At 40.5% G+C, this 18,225-nt stretch overlaps 2 long non-coding RNA genes across 2 annotated transcripts in view; one reads left to right on the forward strand and one right to left on the reverse strand.

The window, feature by feature from the left end:
• The window catches only part of LOC125615746, a 77,976-nt gene that overhangs the window by 37,426 nt on the left and 22,325 nt on the right, over window positions 1-18,225 (forward strand). The gene's annotated exons all lie outside the window — the stretch shown is intronic.
• LOC125615747 lies at window positions 2,935-5,557 on the reverse strand. Its single transcript, XR_007346328.1, has 2 exons — window positions 5,111-5,557; window positions 2,935-3,016 (listed from the first exon to the last, which is right to left on the reverse strand). It is a non-coding gene; the product is annotated as an uncharacterized LOC125615747 (long non-coding RNA).

Consider the following 18,225-nt stretch of genomic DNA (forward strand, 5'->3'; position numbering starts at 1 on the left):
ATGCCCAATGCCACACTTCAACCATGGCCCCTCAATGCCTCCTCATTGTTAATTAAGTGTGTAGTGACTACATTAAAGTTAGCTTCCGGTTCTAATTTATGACACAGTTGCTATATTTTAATATACACTTACGGTACATTGGAGTCCCGCAGTAATCAATGTGGGCTCCTCTAATCCTGCCTGGTTTTTTAATACTTTGAAGAGAGTTTTATTATTTCAAACAATTATAAGGATTTATAGTTACTTGAATCTTTGCTTTTGTAAAAAATTTTTTTTTCCATGTCTACTATTTACGTGAAGCCAAGTCCTTTGTCAGGAATACAGCCTCTAATTATAACATTGTTCCTATGGGAAAATGTAATTTGCTTTCCAGTGATCCACTTTATGACATGGTCTCCAGGATTATGCTGTTCTGCAATAAAAAGGAAATAGAGATTGCATTCTCCAGAACTTCTTGCCAATTGTCTGGCACAGTCGGACCAGTGTTTATAAAGGAGTTCTAATTTTTTTGTTGACATGTAAAGTCTGAGTTAGGAAATAACGATGGATTTTCTGGAGGGAGTGTGAGGATAGATAAGGAGGCAAAATAGAAAATGGGAAGGTTCTATGGTCCTCTCTTGTCAGTCAAATTCTGTCTGGGGTTTAGTGTCTCTCACTTTGGTCTTCCTTCCCAGAAATAAAATGGCACTTAGAAAAATGAGCGGTCAAAGTAGCAAGGGAGGTGCACCAGTGCGCTTGGAGATGGTGGTGCTCAGAGGAAACTGCAGGGACACTGTTTTCCAGGGCCCAGCCCTGTCTCCTCTGAGTGAGGTACCCTCCTTGCTCTGCTCAGGGAAAATGTTTAGTGCCTTTTGTTTAACCTGTGTTTGCAGAGGACAGGTACCGTGTTAGCTACACTAATGATGGCCTTTTCTCTTTTCATCTGGCCTGCCAATGTCTGGCTGGGCATTAATGCCGCAGTCTGGCTGGGCACACAATCACGAGCCACCACACAGCTTGTAGATTCAAACAGCAACTCTTTATTCCCGAACTCACACCAGCCGTCTACAATCACATTCTGGGGAAATCCACGTTCTCTGCCCAAATCCACGTTCTCTGCCCAAATCCCCCTCCACTGGGCTTCTATCTCCAAAATATACTGTCTGAATCCCGTGAGAACTCAAGGGGAACTCAGGCAGCAGGATACGCCCTATTCCCAGCAGGAATAATCTTAAACCTTAAACCTGGAACCTAAACCGGGAACGCCCTAATCCGCCTTGGTCCTTGAGCAAGGTCACCTACATTCAATGTCACTGCAACATGGGGTACGCTGGCAAGGAAATTGTCATACCTACTTGGCTAATGGCTCCCAGCACTGGCCCAAGACATAGATCATGCTGTTGATTAAAAACCAAACTCTGAAAAGTAAAGGATAGCAGAAGAAGTCAATATACAAACTCTGTTGCCCTTTCACTTTGGCTGGTACATGTGAATCCTGCTAGAATCCAGAAGCCAAGGTCTATCTCAGGATCCCAACTGGGTCTCTCTTCCCAAGTTTCCCTTCTGCAGCCTTCTGGGATGGGGGCAATGCCTCCTCTCCTGAAGACAGAACTTTAGCAAAGCTTTCCTATCCAGAGTTCAGGCTGCAGGACATGAGCTCCCAAAAGATGGGGTCGAAGAAGGAGGAGCCACAGTCTTCCTCACTCTTGGTCTGCACTTGTCCTTCCATATCCACAATCTGTGGGGGGAAAATCCTACCCCAAATAAAAAGAGTGTGGAGAGTGGAGCCAGGTCTTTCCTGGAGATTGGGTTCTAAAGTCAGTTGTAAAGCAAAAATCTGAGCAAGAAATTAACCTGAGGAGCCACTTGGAGGAGAGCCATGTTGTAGATGGACACCTGTGAAGCCCAGTAGAGCCTGCTGACCCTCCAAACCTGGAAGGGATCACCATGTCCTTAGCAGAACCCCAGAAATGGCTGTCCTGGGTTTCAGGTTTATTTTCACTTCTGAATTCCATTCACAGGTTAAGGCAAGGGGACTGGAGATTGTGACAAGAACAGAAGAATCTCTGTTTGTACCTGGTCCTGGTTTTAACCAGCTTCTTGTGCTCTCCACACTTGCCTCTCTCCCCCGTCTCTTCCTCTCTAGTCATCTGCAGGTATAGTCCTGTGAATGTCATGCCAACCTGCTGCAATGGCCTCCGTGTTATCGTACAAAGCAATTTAGTGTCTCACTGTCAAGAACTTCACAATTACAATAGTACTATATTTAGATTTGTCTTTGTCGGACCAATAAAGTCATTAAAGCACCCCCCCACACACACAAGAAGAAGGAGGAGGAGGAGGAGGAGGAGGAAGAGGTAATATGATTTCAAAGGGAAACACAAACCTTAGTCTACTAAGAGTCAGAAAATATGTGAGCAGCTTTGCCAGCTTTGAAGTATGGCCCTTTACCCCTCTAGCCTTTGCCTGCAGAGAGATATGCAGAGGCTAGCTAGCTTCCATCTCTTCTAGAGTGCCCGGGCATGGCTCCCTGCTTCCCAACTTCAAACCCTAGATCAGGAACCCCAGACCACTCTTGATCACCACTCTTTCCTGCTTTCTCTTTCTCTATTTATTGTAGAGACTGTCTTCTTTATTTCCAACTGATATTAATTGTGTCGTATGTATGCACAAGCACCGTTCTAGGAACTCGAGATGAATTAACATATTTATTCCTCACAATAAGCTTATAAGTTTATTATTATTATTATTAAGATTGATGATGATTGTTACTCCCATTTTACAGGTAAGGAAACTGAAACATAGAGAGGTTGAGTCACTTGCTCAAGATCATATGGCTAGTCAGTGACAAAGACAGGATTTAGGCCCAGAAAATCTGTGCTCTTAATCCCTGAGTTTTTCTGCCTCCCATTTAGTACTTACAGGGTGGACTCCATTTCTAGCCGTCTTTTTCTATGGGTGCGCCTCCTTCTTGCTTGGTGTTTGACTTCCTCCAGGTATTATGATATACAGACTTCCACAGCATTGAGGATTGTGCCTTGGACCAAATAGGAACTCAATGAATATATGTTGGATGGTAAAATGACCAAAATAAAAAAAAAATACAGATCATTGTGAATTGCATGATTCTCTGAAGGTGTTTGGGCTTACTAATGGAAATTTTGTTGTCTCTTATGAATATAATATTAACAATTTATAAAACATTGGAATATGATTTGATGAGTTGGAGTAGACATTATGCCTATTTTACAGCTGGGAAAACTGAGATATACTCAAAGAAGTTGACGTGTCTCCATCACATGTAATGGTGGACGGGACCCATGACATAGGGCTCCTGACTTCTAGTTCCATAATTTTTCACTTCAGTTTTCCCTGAGTCTATCTTTATCTAATCCAGGCCTCTGGGTCTACAGCTGAGTTTCTCCGTTAATGAAACCAGGGTGTTTGATTGCAAAGGGATATAAATGGCACATTGAAAGGACCAGGGTGGGGTGTGAGTGGAGAAGGCCCCACACTGTTCACACATTGGACAGACCGAAAACAGGACAATACCCTCATGAAGATCACGAAAAACGGTTTAAATAATGCCATGTTTATTGAATCTCTTCATCTGCTGGTGAAAATCAAGCAGTAGGGAAAAGTTAAACGCCGGTAAGTATAAGAAATCATTTCAGAGAAAGAAAGAAAAAAATCCCAAAACCCACAGAGGAGTTCACCATGGGGAGATTTCCAGGATGCAAATCAGAGAATTTTTATCTGGGAGGGAGAAGGCAAAAAGAAGAAATATTTTCTCTCGCTGATGTGAAAATTCAAATCAAAGCCAGAATTTGAGGTGGCAGGCCTTGTTTGGAAATTCCTTTTGTTTATAATGTAGGTTTTTTCCCCCTTTATGAAGCAGATGCTTATCCAAGCATTACCAGTGTTGTCAATAATACTGTAACATTTGCCTTCTATCCCTTTGTTGCTCAGGGAACATGTTGAGTTTCGGCACATTTAGCTTTGCCATTTACTTCACAAATCGCAGCTGTGGAGTGCTACAACTAAGTCGATTTTGCTGAGAATAAAAATGGAAGAAAAAAAAAATTCTCCTAACAACCTTTCCAGTAATCACAGGCTTGAAATACTTTGGAGTGTGTGTGTGTGTGTGTGTGTTTTCCAAACAACTTGGTTTCAGCACAATGATGCTTCAGTAAGAATCTTTCTACAAATTTAATTCAAAAGGGAAGGCTCTGTTGTTATTAAACACAATGGCAGTTTGTACATCTCCACATCATTATGTTGCTTCTCATTATGGTAATTCATTTGCTTCTGCTTTGTATGGATATCAAATAAAAATCACTCTCGCTCCTGGCAAGTGATTGCCATTATGGAGACACTCTGGGAGACCAGCTAAACGGTGCTTGGTGTCATAGCAAACACAATTAGCAAAATGGCATCCAGAGTGGCTTTATGGAGTCGCCCGTGGTGAGCCTCTGCATTTCCTATTTAGCAGGGCTGTAGGTTACTAGGCTCTGCCGTGTGCCTTCTCTAGTTTCATCTTTGTACCATTTTCTATTCAAGTGGAACAGCGTGAGGACTTTGTGTGAATTTGCTTTTTTCTTTTTTTCTGATGGGCTCTCCCTAGCACTTGCTGGGCTCAGAGAGCCCAGGGTTATTTGGCCCTTGTAGGAAACCCACGTTTCTCTAAAGAGAGGTCAAAGACGGCATCACCAAATGTCCACTCTGAGATCATTATGGCTTTTTCCCTTTTTGTCCACACCTCTCTGTTGACATTTGTCAACAGTTAGAGGGTATTGAGTTTTGTATAAGGTTAAAAAAAATCTTAAAGTTCATTTATAATTATCTCTTTATTTAAAAGAAAACAATTTTGCACTCTTCTGTAGGGAAAAAATTTGAGGTAGGGCTGAAGTTGTAGTTTTGAAGGTACAAGAAATTCAGATGAGGATGGATTTTGATAGTCAGCTCTTGCTGCCTCTGAGGTGTGGTTCTGAGCTGTGAAGAATTTAGTTTTTTGTTTTTTTTGTATGGAGGCATTCGTATGGAAAGTGCTCATTTTCATTACTTTGGGATGTTTTTCTAATGCCTCCAGGTGAAAATGATTACTCTGGCCTCTGGACCACTTGTGGCTTACCTTGGTGATTCTCTCCCAGATCCTGTATTTTCTGCCTCCTTCCTGATAAGAGAATCTGTAGCCAAATGCCCTGGGAATGATTCCATCTTTGCTCTAAGAAGTGAGTCATCCTTGTTAATTGGGGAATCAAAATTCCTTCTCCAATTGATGAGTTTCACCATGGGTTTGAAATGCGTTCATGGCCAATGAGACTTGAAAGGCAGTCTGCTGGGAGACTTCTGCAGTAGTTGTTCTCTGTTATTAAAGGAAATACATATTAAAGTAAAGTGTTATTTTCCTACTACTGTGTGAGGATGCAATGCCTGGAGTTGTGGCAGCAATATTGTGACAATTAGAGTCAGCCATGAAGATAATAGTCAAAATGCTGAGGACAGGCATGGTAGTAGGTCAGTAGTTCCAGCTTCTCTAGAGGCAGGAAGATTGCAAGTTTGAGGCCAACCTTAGCAATTTAGCAAGACCCTGTTTGAAAATAAAATAAAAAAGGGCTGGGGGGCTGGGGTTGTGACTCAGTGACAGAGTACGTGCCTAGCATGTGTGAGGCACTGGGTTCAATTCTCAGCATTGCATATAAATAAATAAGGTCCATTGACAACTAAAAAAAAATAATAAAATAAAATAAAAAAGGGCTGGGGATGTAGTGGTTGAGCATCCTGGATTCAACCCCCATTACCAAAAAGAAAAAAAAGTAACATGCTGAGAATGGCCTGTTAGAAAGACAGAAGTAATTCAGATTTTTTATATAATATTGAGTCACTAAATTAGTCTACCCTGAAATCTCTCTCTCTCTGCACTTCTTTTAGATAACATCTTATTATTTGAGACTTTCTTAGTCAGCATTCTCTTATTTGAATCCCCAAACATCACAACTGATACACTATTGTCCATCTTTTGACCTTTAATTTTACTAGAAGATCGTGCAATAATAATTATTTCTAAAAGTCTAACTCCTTGATTAGATGGTAGTTTCTTGAAGGTGGATCTTACTCATTTTATATCCCTGGCACCTAGCATGGAGTCTATTATATATAGGTGGTACCACAAGCTGTTTGTTAAATAAACATTATATCTGAGGAATATTCATTGTGAGGTAATCCAAACTCACTGACTGAACCTTTCCACATTTAAGAACAAATCTGTCAAAAAAGGAAGAAAAAAAGTTAGTCAAATGTTTTTCACCTAAACACTGAAGTCAGAGGCCATCTTTCTTATGCACCACCTTGTAAAGCGGTCAGGCTTCTCCAGATAAGCTACACTCAGAAACATCTACTTCCATGCTTTCCTCAAAAAATACATATTTAAAAAAATTATTCATAGATGTAAGTTTTGTAAAATATTTTACTTATATTTCAGTTAATCCCTAGAGGAATCCCATGTGTTTCTTTCCCTGGGGAAAATACAAAAACAAAACAAACCAACAAACAAACAAAAAAGGGAGAAGGGTGGGGGAGGGAGGGAGAGAGAGAACTCTGAATAATCATTCTCTATTAGAATTCCTGAAGTTTTCATAGTTTATGCAGGAAACTCATTTTTTAACTCAGAAACTCAAGGAGTTCAAGTTACTGCCCTCTTTTGGGCTTGTATTTATTTTTATGGAGGTGAGAAAATGACAAGTAGGTGATCTATCATGAAACTGACTTTTAAAACACTTCCAGGTTATGTCACAAGACATGTGTGCATTCAGCTCAATCCTCTAAGCTCTTCTCACTACCACATGAGCCAACTTTCAGATTAGTGATGCATTTTTTTTAAGTGGAGAGATTGTTTAGAATAGTGGTTGTTCCCAGGATGAGTCTTAAAAGTCCATCTCAGAACAGAATTTCTACAGGACGGGGGAGAAAATATGATGTGGTGACCTTAGCCCCAGACTCTGTGCGTCCCCTTCCCTCCATGTGGTGTCAGCAGTTGGCTTGGAGGCCAGTGGAAACCCTTTCCCTTTCTTCTCCTATCTCTTGGGATTTGCTTAACAATTTAAATATATATACATATATATTTTAAGGTTTGTTTTCTTTATTAATATTATAATTGTATCTGTTTATGAACTATGATGTTTTGATTCATGTGTAAGGCATGTAAATGATCAAATTAGAATATTTATCATATCCATAACCTCAAACATTTATCATATCATTTGTTTGTGGCGAGAACATCCTTAATCTTCTCTTCTAGTTATTGTGAAATACACAAAATAATATTGTTAACTATACTCACATTATGGTACAATAAGACACCAGAACTTGTGCCAACTTTAATATTGTTACCTGTTGACCAATCTTTATTCTCCCCTCTCTTCTACCCTCCCCAGCTTCTCGTAACCACTGTTCCACTCCTACTTTCTTGAAATCAGTTGTTTTTGATGCTATAAATGAATGAGATCACATGGTATTTGCCTTTTTGTGTCTGGCTTAATATACCTAACATAACGTCTTCCAGATTCTTTCATGTTGCTACATATGACAAGAGTTAATTCTTTTCTGAATAATATCCCATTTTGGATATACACCACATTTTCTTTATCCACACTTATCAGTTGATGGATACTTCGATTCATTCCATATTTTGGCTATTGTGGATGGTGCTGCAATAAACATAGGATTATTATTATTAGTTTTTTTTTTGCTTTGCTTTTAAAGAATGTGGGAGTATTTCATCCCTTATATTTTAAAAATTCACATTATCTTTATCCACTTCTTGGGATTTAAATTCCTCCTCCACAATAGCTTGGGTCCTTGCCTTATTTCCCATGTCACCCAGTACAGGATGAGCAGGCTTCAGGAAAAGCACAAACCAGGCAGATTAGACGGAGGTGAGCCCTGTGGCTCCCTCTCACCCTATGGTCCTGCTGGAGCCTCCAAGTCTGTGCTCTTTGCTCCTCCCCAGCCAGCTCCTCTTCCTCTATGTCCTCTGCTCACCTCCCTTATTCAAGTCCGATCTCTGTTCTGTCTCCTTCAGGTCACACTTGAGCTCCAGGGGCATGCCTGGTGCCCAGTCCCTGTTTCTCTGAAAGGCGGGTGAAACTTACTTCCATCAAACTGTGATAGAGGTCAAGATGGTCCTTTCTTGAAGCCCACGTCAATTGCACAAGCCCAGCACAGTATGGGAAGAAGAGGGGTGAAAACTTAATCTGCCTGTCTGTCCTCCATCTCTCTCTCTTGCTTTTCAGGCAGCCTCCTCTTTGGAATTTTCTTGGCCACTTTCATTAGCTTCTATCAGGCAAATTTGACACCCTCCACCCAGGAGAACTTTCAGGCCTGTTTCCTTAGACCTCTTGTGTCTCACATAATTGAAAGCCTAAGGCTTTGGTTGGATGCAAATAGCATGTGTCTTTGTCTGGTCATTGTCAGTTGCACAGGTTTGGGGTGTTAGTTCCTGTCTCCTGAACTGAGGATGCTCTAGTTCAGTTTAGTTTTCCCATGAGTAAGAGATTAATTTTCCAAAGAATCCAGCCCAACTTGCCAAGCCTAATATCGATTTTTTTTATGTCCATACAGTTTAATCTTATATGAAGAAAGTATATTTTTCTTTTTTTTAATGAATGTAACACATTTAAAAAATCTTTTTTAGTTGTCAATGGATTTTATTTTATTTATTGATATATGGTGCTGAGAAATATATTTTTCTTGTTAGCATGAGTTGACCTTTTTCATTTCAAAACCATAACCCCTGGTATTATTGTGCTAAGGAACATTTCACATTTTCATGGCTTAATTAACAAGGGTCATCATACTCTAAATGGCCTTCTCTTTCCTTTCCAATGGTACCAGTTCTGATTATGTTGTTTATTATTTCAAATCTCCCCCTAACTCCAACAGAGGGTTCATATGGGTTCTAGTTTATCAATTCACATTGGCATCAACTTTGCTTTTGACCCAGTTATGTAAGTGTGAACCAAAAGTTAGATTGGCATAAAAATAGAGAAATAGTTATCCTTGACATTCCCCTATGTTCACTGGTAAGAAAATCTTTGGAATATGTGCATTTTCAAGGGAAAGGATGGAGGAGGGATGCATTGGGAATGACTTAGGACTTGAAATGCACAGGAGCTCAGGAGCTCAGGGAACCCCAATTCCCCTTCTCTCCTCCCATCCAAATCCTCTCTGCCTCTTTTTGTTTTCTTCCTCTTTTCTCTTTCATCTTCGCCCTGCTCCCAGTTCTTTTCCTTTCCCTTCTCTTTTTCCTCAGTATCAGCAGAACACCCTGGAAGCCAAGTAAAAGCTGCATACAGAGTTTTCAAGATGGCCCTCAATTCTGTAATGACTACTGGGAAGGGCCATTGAGAAGGATCATCTCCCTTCTGCACCACCCAGAAGGGAAATGATCTTATGCTGCTTAGTCCCCGACCTGGGGCCAACCTATCTACATAAGGAGAGCGGAAATGCTGAGTGTGGGTGTTCAGGAGCTGCCTATACTGGAGGATGATAATTGATATTGATGATGGGGGCACTGGGTTTTGTTCTTCTTTCCCATACCCTTTCCCCTTTCAATCGAATCACTGACTCAACCCTGTTGATTGCGCTTCCTAAAATCACCACTTCCCCTCTTAATGTCCTTGATGATCAAAAACAATTAATTAGGTTTCCCTGGAAGAGCAGAACAAGAGAGAAGGACTTGAGGGAAGGTGTAGTTGTCCAATACAGCAGCAGGGGCTGGAGAAGCCAATGTGTGTGTGATCTTTAGGGGTGAGATGGTTGTCATGGGCAGTGGAACACAACCTGACCCTGGGGCCCCTGAATAGTGTCTAGACTGCTTTCCAGAACTGTCCACTTGCAGGATGTGGGGTTGAGACATTTGCCCACCAGTTCCTGTCACCAATTGGTTGAAGGTTTGCTCCAGAGATGCTAACCCAGTGTAATGGTTTGGATGTGAGGTGTCCCCCAAAAGGTCACGAGTGAGACAATGCAAGAAGGTTCAGAGGAGAAATGATTGGGTTATGAGAGTCTTAACCCTATCAGTGAATTAATCCCCTGATGGTGATTAAGTAAGGGTAACTGAAGACATAAGGTGTGGCTAGAGGAGGTGGGAATTGGGGTGTGGCTTTTGGCATATATTTATACCTGGCAGAGAGGAGTCTGTCTCTCTGCCTGCTGACGATGCGTGCTGCTTCCCTCTACCACACTCACCAAAGCATTCAGCCTCAAGGAATGGAGCCGGCCTTCTATGGACTAAAAATACCTCTGAAACCGTGAGCCCTCAAACTCTTCCTTCTCTATAATTGTGCTGGTTGGGTCCTTTAGTCACAGCAGTGGAAAAAGCTGACTAAAACACTGGACTCACCTGGGTTTGAGGCTGACCACAGTCCTGTGGCATGAGAGAAGAAACTGAAGAAGAAAGAGGAATAACATGCAGCCTGTTGAAGTGGATCACTGCCACAGAAACTGTCCACAGTGGGAACCATCCACTACCGCTGTGCCTTAGATCAGAAACGGGCCCAAGGAACACAGCATGGTGCATCAAAGGTGTTTGCTGCATAACCAGGGAAGGAAGAACATGATTCCTCTGGTTAGTCCTCCACTCTGGCCTAAAATACATGCTCTCTAACTATGAGGAGAAGAAGAAAATGTGTGGTCTGTTCTAGTTTTGCTCTCAGTCTCCCTGCTTCTGTGGAAGTTTTCCTAATCAACTCCTTACTCTCAGTTCATTTCCATTTCTTACATTGAGATTAAAAAGTAATTAAGGAAAAAAAATGATCATATGAGCTTTAGAATGTCAATGTGCCTTTTTCTTTCTATGAGTCTCTATACTACTTAAAAAAGTTACATAAAACAAAGCAAGAACTCTTTGAAAAGGAGCTAATTTAAAAACATGTTGAAATGCAGTTTCTGTGTAATGAGAGAGGTTAAAGTTTGGCCATCCTGAGGAGATGAGGACAGGCAAGGGAGCCACAGGGGAGAAGTGAATCCTGGAACATCTCTGCATCTGGGGTCTCGAGGTCTAATGCCTTTCACGAGGCTGAAGGAAATGTACCACAGGGATGTTCTGGGAAGGATAAGATGCCAAAGCGGATAGTTGTGGTGGGTCGACCAGAAGATATAAAGAAATTTTAGTCTAATAACAAAGAATGGGGCAGAGAGAGAATTAAAGATATATTTTTCTCTTTTAAGATCTTACAGTTCTTGATAGTTCCATATGTGCTTCTTCACACTGAATTGACCTTAAGTTCTTGGGTATCCAGAGGTAGGGGTTTCCCTGACCTATAGAGAAGGAAGAGTCTACAAGATGGCTCTGAACACCCCACAGTCCTCACGGAGGCCACATGTCACCGAGAATATAGTGGCTGTTTATATTCTGGTTTGCCGCAGTCTGGCTGGGCACAATCAGAAGCCACTTGTCAAAAAAAACTAACTTTATTTTTAGAACCACACACGCCAAACAAAACAGCCTCTCAGGAAAAATCCTCAGAGCCTCAACTGCCACCACCGGCTTTCCACAAGCCTCTCTCTCCCACACAAGCTTCTCTCCACCTCCCACAATCCTCCTGCTCTTGAGGCCGATTGGCTGGGTCACGTGGGCAGAGCCAAAAAAGTCCCCCAATGAGCAGCTCCGTGGTCTGAAAGGGCAGGGAAACAGCCCAATGAGCATCACCGCAGAGGAGCCAATCAGCTAGATGTTGCTGGGGCCGCTGTGAGCCAATCATCAGCCGGCAGCTGGAAGTTTGCTGGGGCCCCTTCGGCTGTGGCTCTCAACATCTCCCCCTCTCTGTTTAAACAACAAGCATGTGGCTTAGGGACCGTGCCTGCCTTAGGTTGTCCAATAGTACATATGGTCCTTAGGTTGGTACCATTGCAATTGGATCTTACCCGTCACTGACTACCGGTCCAGTATACAGCCACACCTGTGGAGAGGTCTTTGTACCAGCGGGGGGGTGAGGTTCTTTGCCTCACCTCTGTTGGCCCCCAAATTTTAGCTGGACGATCATGACAAGCAGAAGGGAGGAAGATACACCAAGCCAATTGACGGCTCCTTTTGGAAAAATTGTACCACCGATGACATCATCAGCAAAAATACCCCAACACTACCACAAGTCGCTGCACCAACAGATAGTTCACAATGCATACAGGTGAGCTCACAATGTGTCCAGGCAAGTTCTGCAAGCAGTTCAGTGATGGCTATTGTAGAAGCTGTAGATTGGTTTTATCTTTGACTTCACCAGCACTGGGATGAAGATAGGAATTCTGGCAATAATGGCTAAAGAAAAAATTATGTAACATTACAGAAGGCACTAAAAGAAAACAATTTTCTTAACAATTTACATTATCTTTAAGAGAATTATTAAATATAATGAAAAGGAAAGGTGAAAGTAAACAAACAGATCTGTTAACCTTCTTTTGTGTTCACATATTAAAACAATCTTTAACAGCTGTTTACCCAATTAAATTAAACCATTTAAATCACGTGAATTAAAAAAAAATATTTGGATCCATTTTATCATGAGCGCTCATCATATATGATATATGGACATACATACATTCAAACATATAACACAAAACACAAGTGTGCACACATAATATAATACATACAACACATAACATTATAGTAAAGGCCTTATAACTTTTTACAGGTGAAATCTCCATTGCAATGTTTAAAAACTCTATAGTCAAAAAATAGAACTGATCAGCAAAACATTAACCTAGGTCTGTATGAGCTCAAAAAACAAAATAGAACTTCATGATATGGCAAAGGGCAATAATAAAATAGATATTGAAAAAAGCATCCTGGTTCTGTTGCAGATGTAAGAATAGCCAAACTGGAGTTTTGGATATCAGTTGTTATGGATTTGAGCCAAATCATCTTCTTTTTGGTCTGTAGAAATCGCTTTAGTTAATCTTTCTGGAATCCAAATCGGCTGCTGTTCTCCCTGTGGAAACACATAAACAGACCCCCGACTCCAGACAATCACTGGGTCAGGACCTTGGTTAATCTCTCTGGAATCCAAATCGGCTGCTGTTCTCCCTGTGGAAACACACAAACAGACCCCCGACTCCAGACAATTACTGGGTCAGGACCTTTCCATTGTCCTGTTAGAATATCCTTCCAAAGTACCTTGGGCTTATGTACATTTTTTGGACACATATGCCTTTCCGCAGCACTAAGTCCTGATGAATCCAAATTTAAAAAGTTTAGAGTAAAAAGGGTTATTTTAAGTTTATCTTTGGGGAATATATACCCCTTCCCAATTCCTTCTTTTTGCTTTAATAAGTACATTTTAATAGTTTGATGAGCTCTTTCAACTATGCCTTGTCCCTGTGGATTGTATGGGATTCCTGTTATATGAGTAATGCCAAATGTTGAGCAAAATTGTTTAAAAGAGGTAGAAGTATAACCAGGGGCATTATCTGTTTTTAACTGTTTTGGAACACCCACAGTGGCAAAATTTTGTAAGCAATGAGCTATAACATCTTTAGTTTTTTCTCCGGCATGAAGGGAGCCCATCAAAAATCCAGAAGAAGTATCAACTGTAACATGCAAATATTTTAATTTTCCAAATTCTGGCAAGTGTGTGACGTCCATCTGCCAAATATGGTTAGGTATCAATCCTCTAGGATTGACTCCAAGATTAACTTGTGGTAAAAAGGTCACACAATTTTGACATTGTTTTATTATTTGTCTAGCTTGTTCCTTAGTTATTTTAAAACGCTTTTGTAAAGTATTAGCATTGACATGGAACTTTTTATGAAAATTTATAGCTTCTTCTAGTGTAGAGAAAATATGTATGTCATGTGTAGTTTTATCTGCTAAATCATTGCCCAAACTAAGGGCTCCAGGCAATCCTGTATGTGCCCTGATATGTCCTATAAAGAATGGATCTTTTCTGTCCCAGATTAGACTTTGTATAGTGGAAAGCAAAGAGAAAACAGTAGAAGAAGGGGAAATCCTACCAGCATCTTCAAGAGATACTATAGCATTAACTACATACTGACTATCAGAAAATAAATTAAATACAGAATCTTTAAACATCACAAAAGCTTGTAAAACTGCATTAAGCTCTACCTTTTGAGCTGATTGTTTGGGTACTAAAAATGTAAAAGTTTGATCAGGGGTAACTACTGCTGCTGTACCATTATTTGACCCATCAGTGAATATATTTGGAGCATTCATGATAGGTGTTTTTCTTGTCATTTTTGGAAAAATTACAGGATGCAATGACCAAAAAGACAATAAAGGATTAGATGGTAAGTGGTTATCAAATGAAACATTAGATTTGCACATGATTATTGCCCAAGTATTTAACTCATTAGCTAACTCATCAATTTGATTCATAGTATATGGAGTAATAATTTTATTGGGAGAAATTCCAAACACTCCCTTTGCTGCTTTTATTCCTTTGAGTATTAATTGTCCTACAGCCTCAGGATACCTAGTAAGAATAGTGTTAGGAGAATAAGATAAATGTATCCATAATAATGGACCTTCTTGCCAAAATACTCCTGTAGGAATATTTTTTGTTGGTAGTACAATAAATAATAAAGGCAAACTTATATCAATTCTATCCAAATGCATATTTTCCATATATGTTTCAATGATTTTTAATGCCTTTCTTGCTTCAGGCGTTAACATTCGGGGTGAATTTGGATCTGATGGACCTTTTAGGATATCAAATAAAGGTCCCAACTCTCCTGTTGGTATACCTAAATAAGGCCTTATCCAATTTATGTCTCCTAATAACTTTTGAAAGTCATTAAGTGATTTGAGTTGATCTACTCGTATTTGAATTTTTGGTGGACGGACCATGGTTGAGGATAATAGAACTCCTAAATAATTAATTGGAAAATTTAATTGTACTTTATCTATTGCTATCTCTAGATTATAATTTTTTAATAAGTTTGTAAGTGTGGCATAACATTCTAGCAATGTGTTTTTATCTTTGTGTGCTAATAATACATCATCCATATAGTGAAATATTTGTAGTTCAGGATTTTGATTTCTAAGTGGCTGGATTACTTTGTTAACATAAATTTGACACATAGTTGGGCTGTTAGCCATCCCTTGAGGGAGTACTTTCCATTCATATCTCTGATCAGGACCTTCATGATTCAGTGCAGGGATAGTAAATGCAAAACGTGGACTATCCTCAGGATGAATTGGAATTGAAAAAAAACAATCTTTAATATCTATAACTAAAACATACCAGGTTTTTGGCAAAGCAGACAATTGAGGAATCCCTGATTGAGCAGGTCCCATAATAACCATCTCATTATTAATGGCTCTTAAATCTTGCAATAATCTCCATTTACCAGATTTCTTTTTGATGACAAAAATGGGAGTATTATGGGGAGATACAGAAGGTTGTATATGTCCTTCTGCTAATTGTTGTTTGACCAGGTCATGGGCTGCTTGTATCTTTTCTTTAGTCAGGGGCCACTGAGGAACCCATACTGGTCTTTCTGATTTCCAAGTAATTTTTATTGTCTCAGTGGCCCTTTCTGAAAATCCAACCCATGTCTGTCTGTTCCTTGATCTATTTGTATTGGTGCTGCTATACCTTGTTCTTGTTTTTCTAATCTTTTTCCTTTCCTAAAACCTTGTCTAGTCATAATAGTGGGTGCATTTTGGTTGATGTTATTTGTTAATGTCAAACCTAATTGATCTAGGACATCTCGTCCCCATAAATTTACGGGAAGATGATCCAATACATATGGCTGTATAGTTCCTTCACATCCTTCAGGATCCTTCCAATCTAATACCATTGCACTTCTATGGGGATTAGTCGCCACTCCTAGGCCTCGAAGCGTTTGAGTGGCTTGTTGTAATGGCCAATGTTTTGGCCATTCTTGACGAGAGATGATGCTAAGGTCTGCACCTGTATCCAGTAGCCCATTAAATTCATGTCCTTGAATATTTAGTTTTAGCATGGGGCGAGAATCTAAATTTAAAGAAAGCATAGCCCAATCTACACCTGTGGAGCCTAATCCCTTGGAACCTCTTTCTACAGTACGACTGGAAAATTTATCATGTAGGCTGGGTATTATTAGTAACTGTGCTATTCTATCTCCTGGTGAAATTACTGATATACCCTTTGGAGAACTGGCTATAATTTTTATTTCACCTTCATAATCGGGATCAATTACCCCAGGACTTATCATAAGTCCTTTTAGAGTAGAAGAGCTGCGTCCCAATAATAAGCCTACTGTTCCTTTGGGAAGAGGTCCTTTCACCCCTGTGGGAATGATTTGAACTCCCATCTCTGGAGTTAGTACTGCTCTGGCGGAGGCGCAGATGTCCAACCCTGCGCTCCCTCTGGTTTGTCTGATGAGGGATCTGATGGACAATGTGTCCTGGGCACTACCCTGATGGGGTTGCTGGGTTCCTCCAGTGCTCCGTATATTTGTGGTTTTGGGCCCCGGAGCATTGGGCCCCCCTGTCCATTTTTTGGCAATGGAGCCCGATGCCTTTCTCCACGATATCGTGGATAAACACCTGGTCCTTGTTCGTTTTTTGATAATGGAGTACCCTCTATGGTGGTTTGAGAACGGCATTCATTAGCCCAATGTCTCCCTCTACGGCATCGTGGGCAAATACCTGGTATTCTACTCCTTTGATACCTAGTTTTGTTAAACCCTCCTCCAATGGGGCAATTCCTTTTAAAATGTCCTGTTTGTTCACAATTGTAGCATGTTCTTGGCCTGGCATCTAAAGCCTGTTTTACTGCAGCTGCCACAATTTGCCCTTGTTCATTAATGTCTCTGGCATCTAAAGCCTGTTTTACTGCAGCTGCCACGACTTGCTCTTGTTCATTAATGTCTCTACATAATTTAATATATGTGTTTAAATCTTCATGTTTCCATGGTCTAATGATATCTCTGCACCAACGATTCGCTTGCTCATAAGCCAGGTGTTTTAGTAATGGCATTGCTTGTTCTGTATTCCCAAAAACTCTGGTAGCTGTTTGAATAAGCCTATCTACAAATTCAGCATAAGGTTCATTAGCTCCTTGTATTACCTTAGATAATTGACCTTGTAAACCTCCATGTCCTTGTAAAGTCTTCCATGCCTTAATTGCATCTGCAGCAATTTGTGCGTATACACCAGGATCATATGCAATTTGTTGCTGCTGATCCTCATAAGGTCCCTTTCCTAACAACATATCTAGATTTCTCTGAGGATAACCAGCTGCTGCATTTCGCCTAGCCGTCTCCTTGCAAAATTCCTCATTGGCAACCTTCCATAACAGGTATTGTCCTCCATTTAGCACAGCTTTACACATATTAGCCCAATCTGCTGGCGTCATGTTCAAGTTGTTAATGGATTCGACCATGCTTACAGTGAAGGGTGCTTGAGGACCATAGGTTGTTACAGCCTCTTTTAGCTGCTTCACTGTTTTGAAATTTAAAACTTGGTAAAATCGCTGCCCTCCTGCCTCAAATACAGGGCATGTTAATATTTGAGATCTTGTCTCAGGATCCCAACTATCAACTGCGGGGGTTGGGGACCTCCCAGCATATGGAGGTGGCCTTGTTAGTTGGACACTTACGTCCTCTGGTGATAGAAAGGTGTTAGTAGCAGTCTCCTGTTGTAACTTTCCCCCTGATGGCTTTTTCTGTTTTACACTTTCTTTCTCTGTCTGACTAGCTTGAGAGGCCTTCTCTTTTACTTGAATCTTTTCCTCTGTCTGACTAACTTGAGAGACCTTCTCTTTTACTTGAATCATTATGTCTTCTTCTTCCTCTACCATTGTCTGAACTGAAGGCTTTGGACTAAGCAAACAAGATATGAACGTCCACAATGGCAATGTGCCAACTGGCAGAGTCCCTGGGCTTTTCTTTTCTATTCTTTTTAAATCTTCACCATGATGGTTCCATTGTGATATATTTAACAACTCCTCCTTAAAAAGCCATGGGCTACATTTTTGTATTGTATCAACGTATGCCCTGATTGTTCTTGATTTTACTGAGATGCCTCCTTCCTCTAACAATTTACTTAACACTCTTTCAGTTTGTTTTTTACTAATTTCTGATCCCGTATTTCTACTATAATACAACCCAACAAGATAACGCCTAACAAAACTGAAACAGAGTGAAACAAAATTGGAACAACACAAAATCATTATAATAGCCTCCTGAAATGTCCATCCGTCCTTTCTCCCTATCTGTTCCTCAGATGTGAGCGGTTTTTCTTCCATC

The sequence above is a fragment of the Marmota marmota genome, unplaced genomic scaffold, assembly GCF_001458135.2.
Source record: "Marmota marmota marmota unplaced genomic scaffold, marMar, whole genome shotgun sequence".
NCBI classification, from domain to species: Eukaryota; Metazoa; Chordata; class Mammalia; order Rodentia; family Sciuridae; genus Marmota; species Marmota marmota.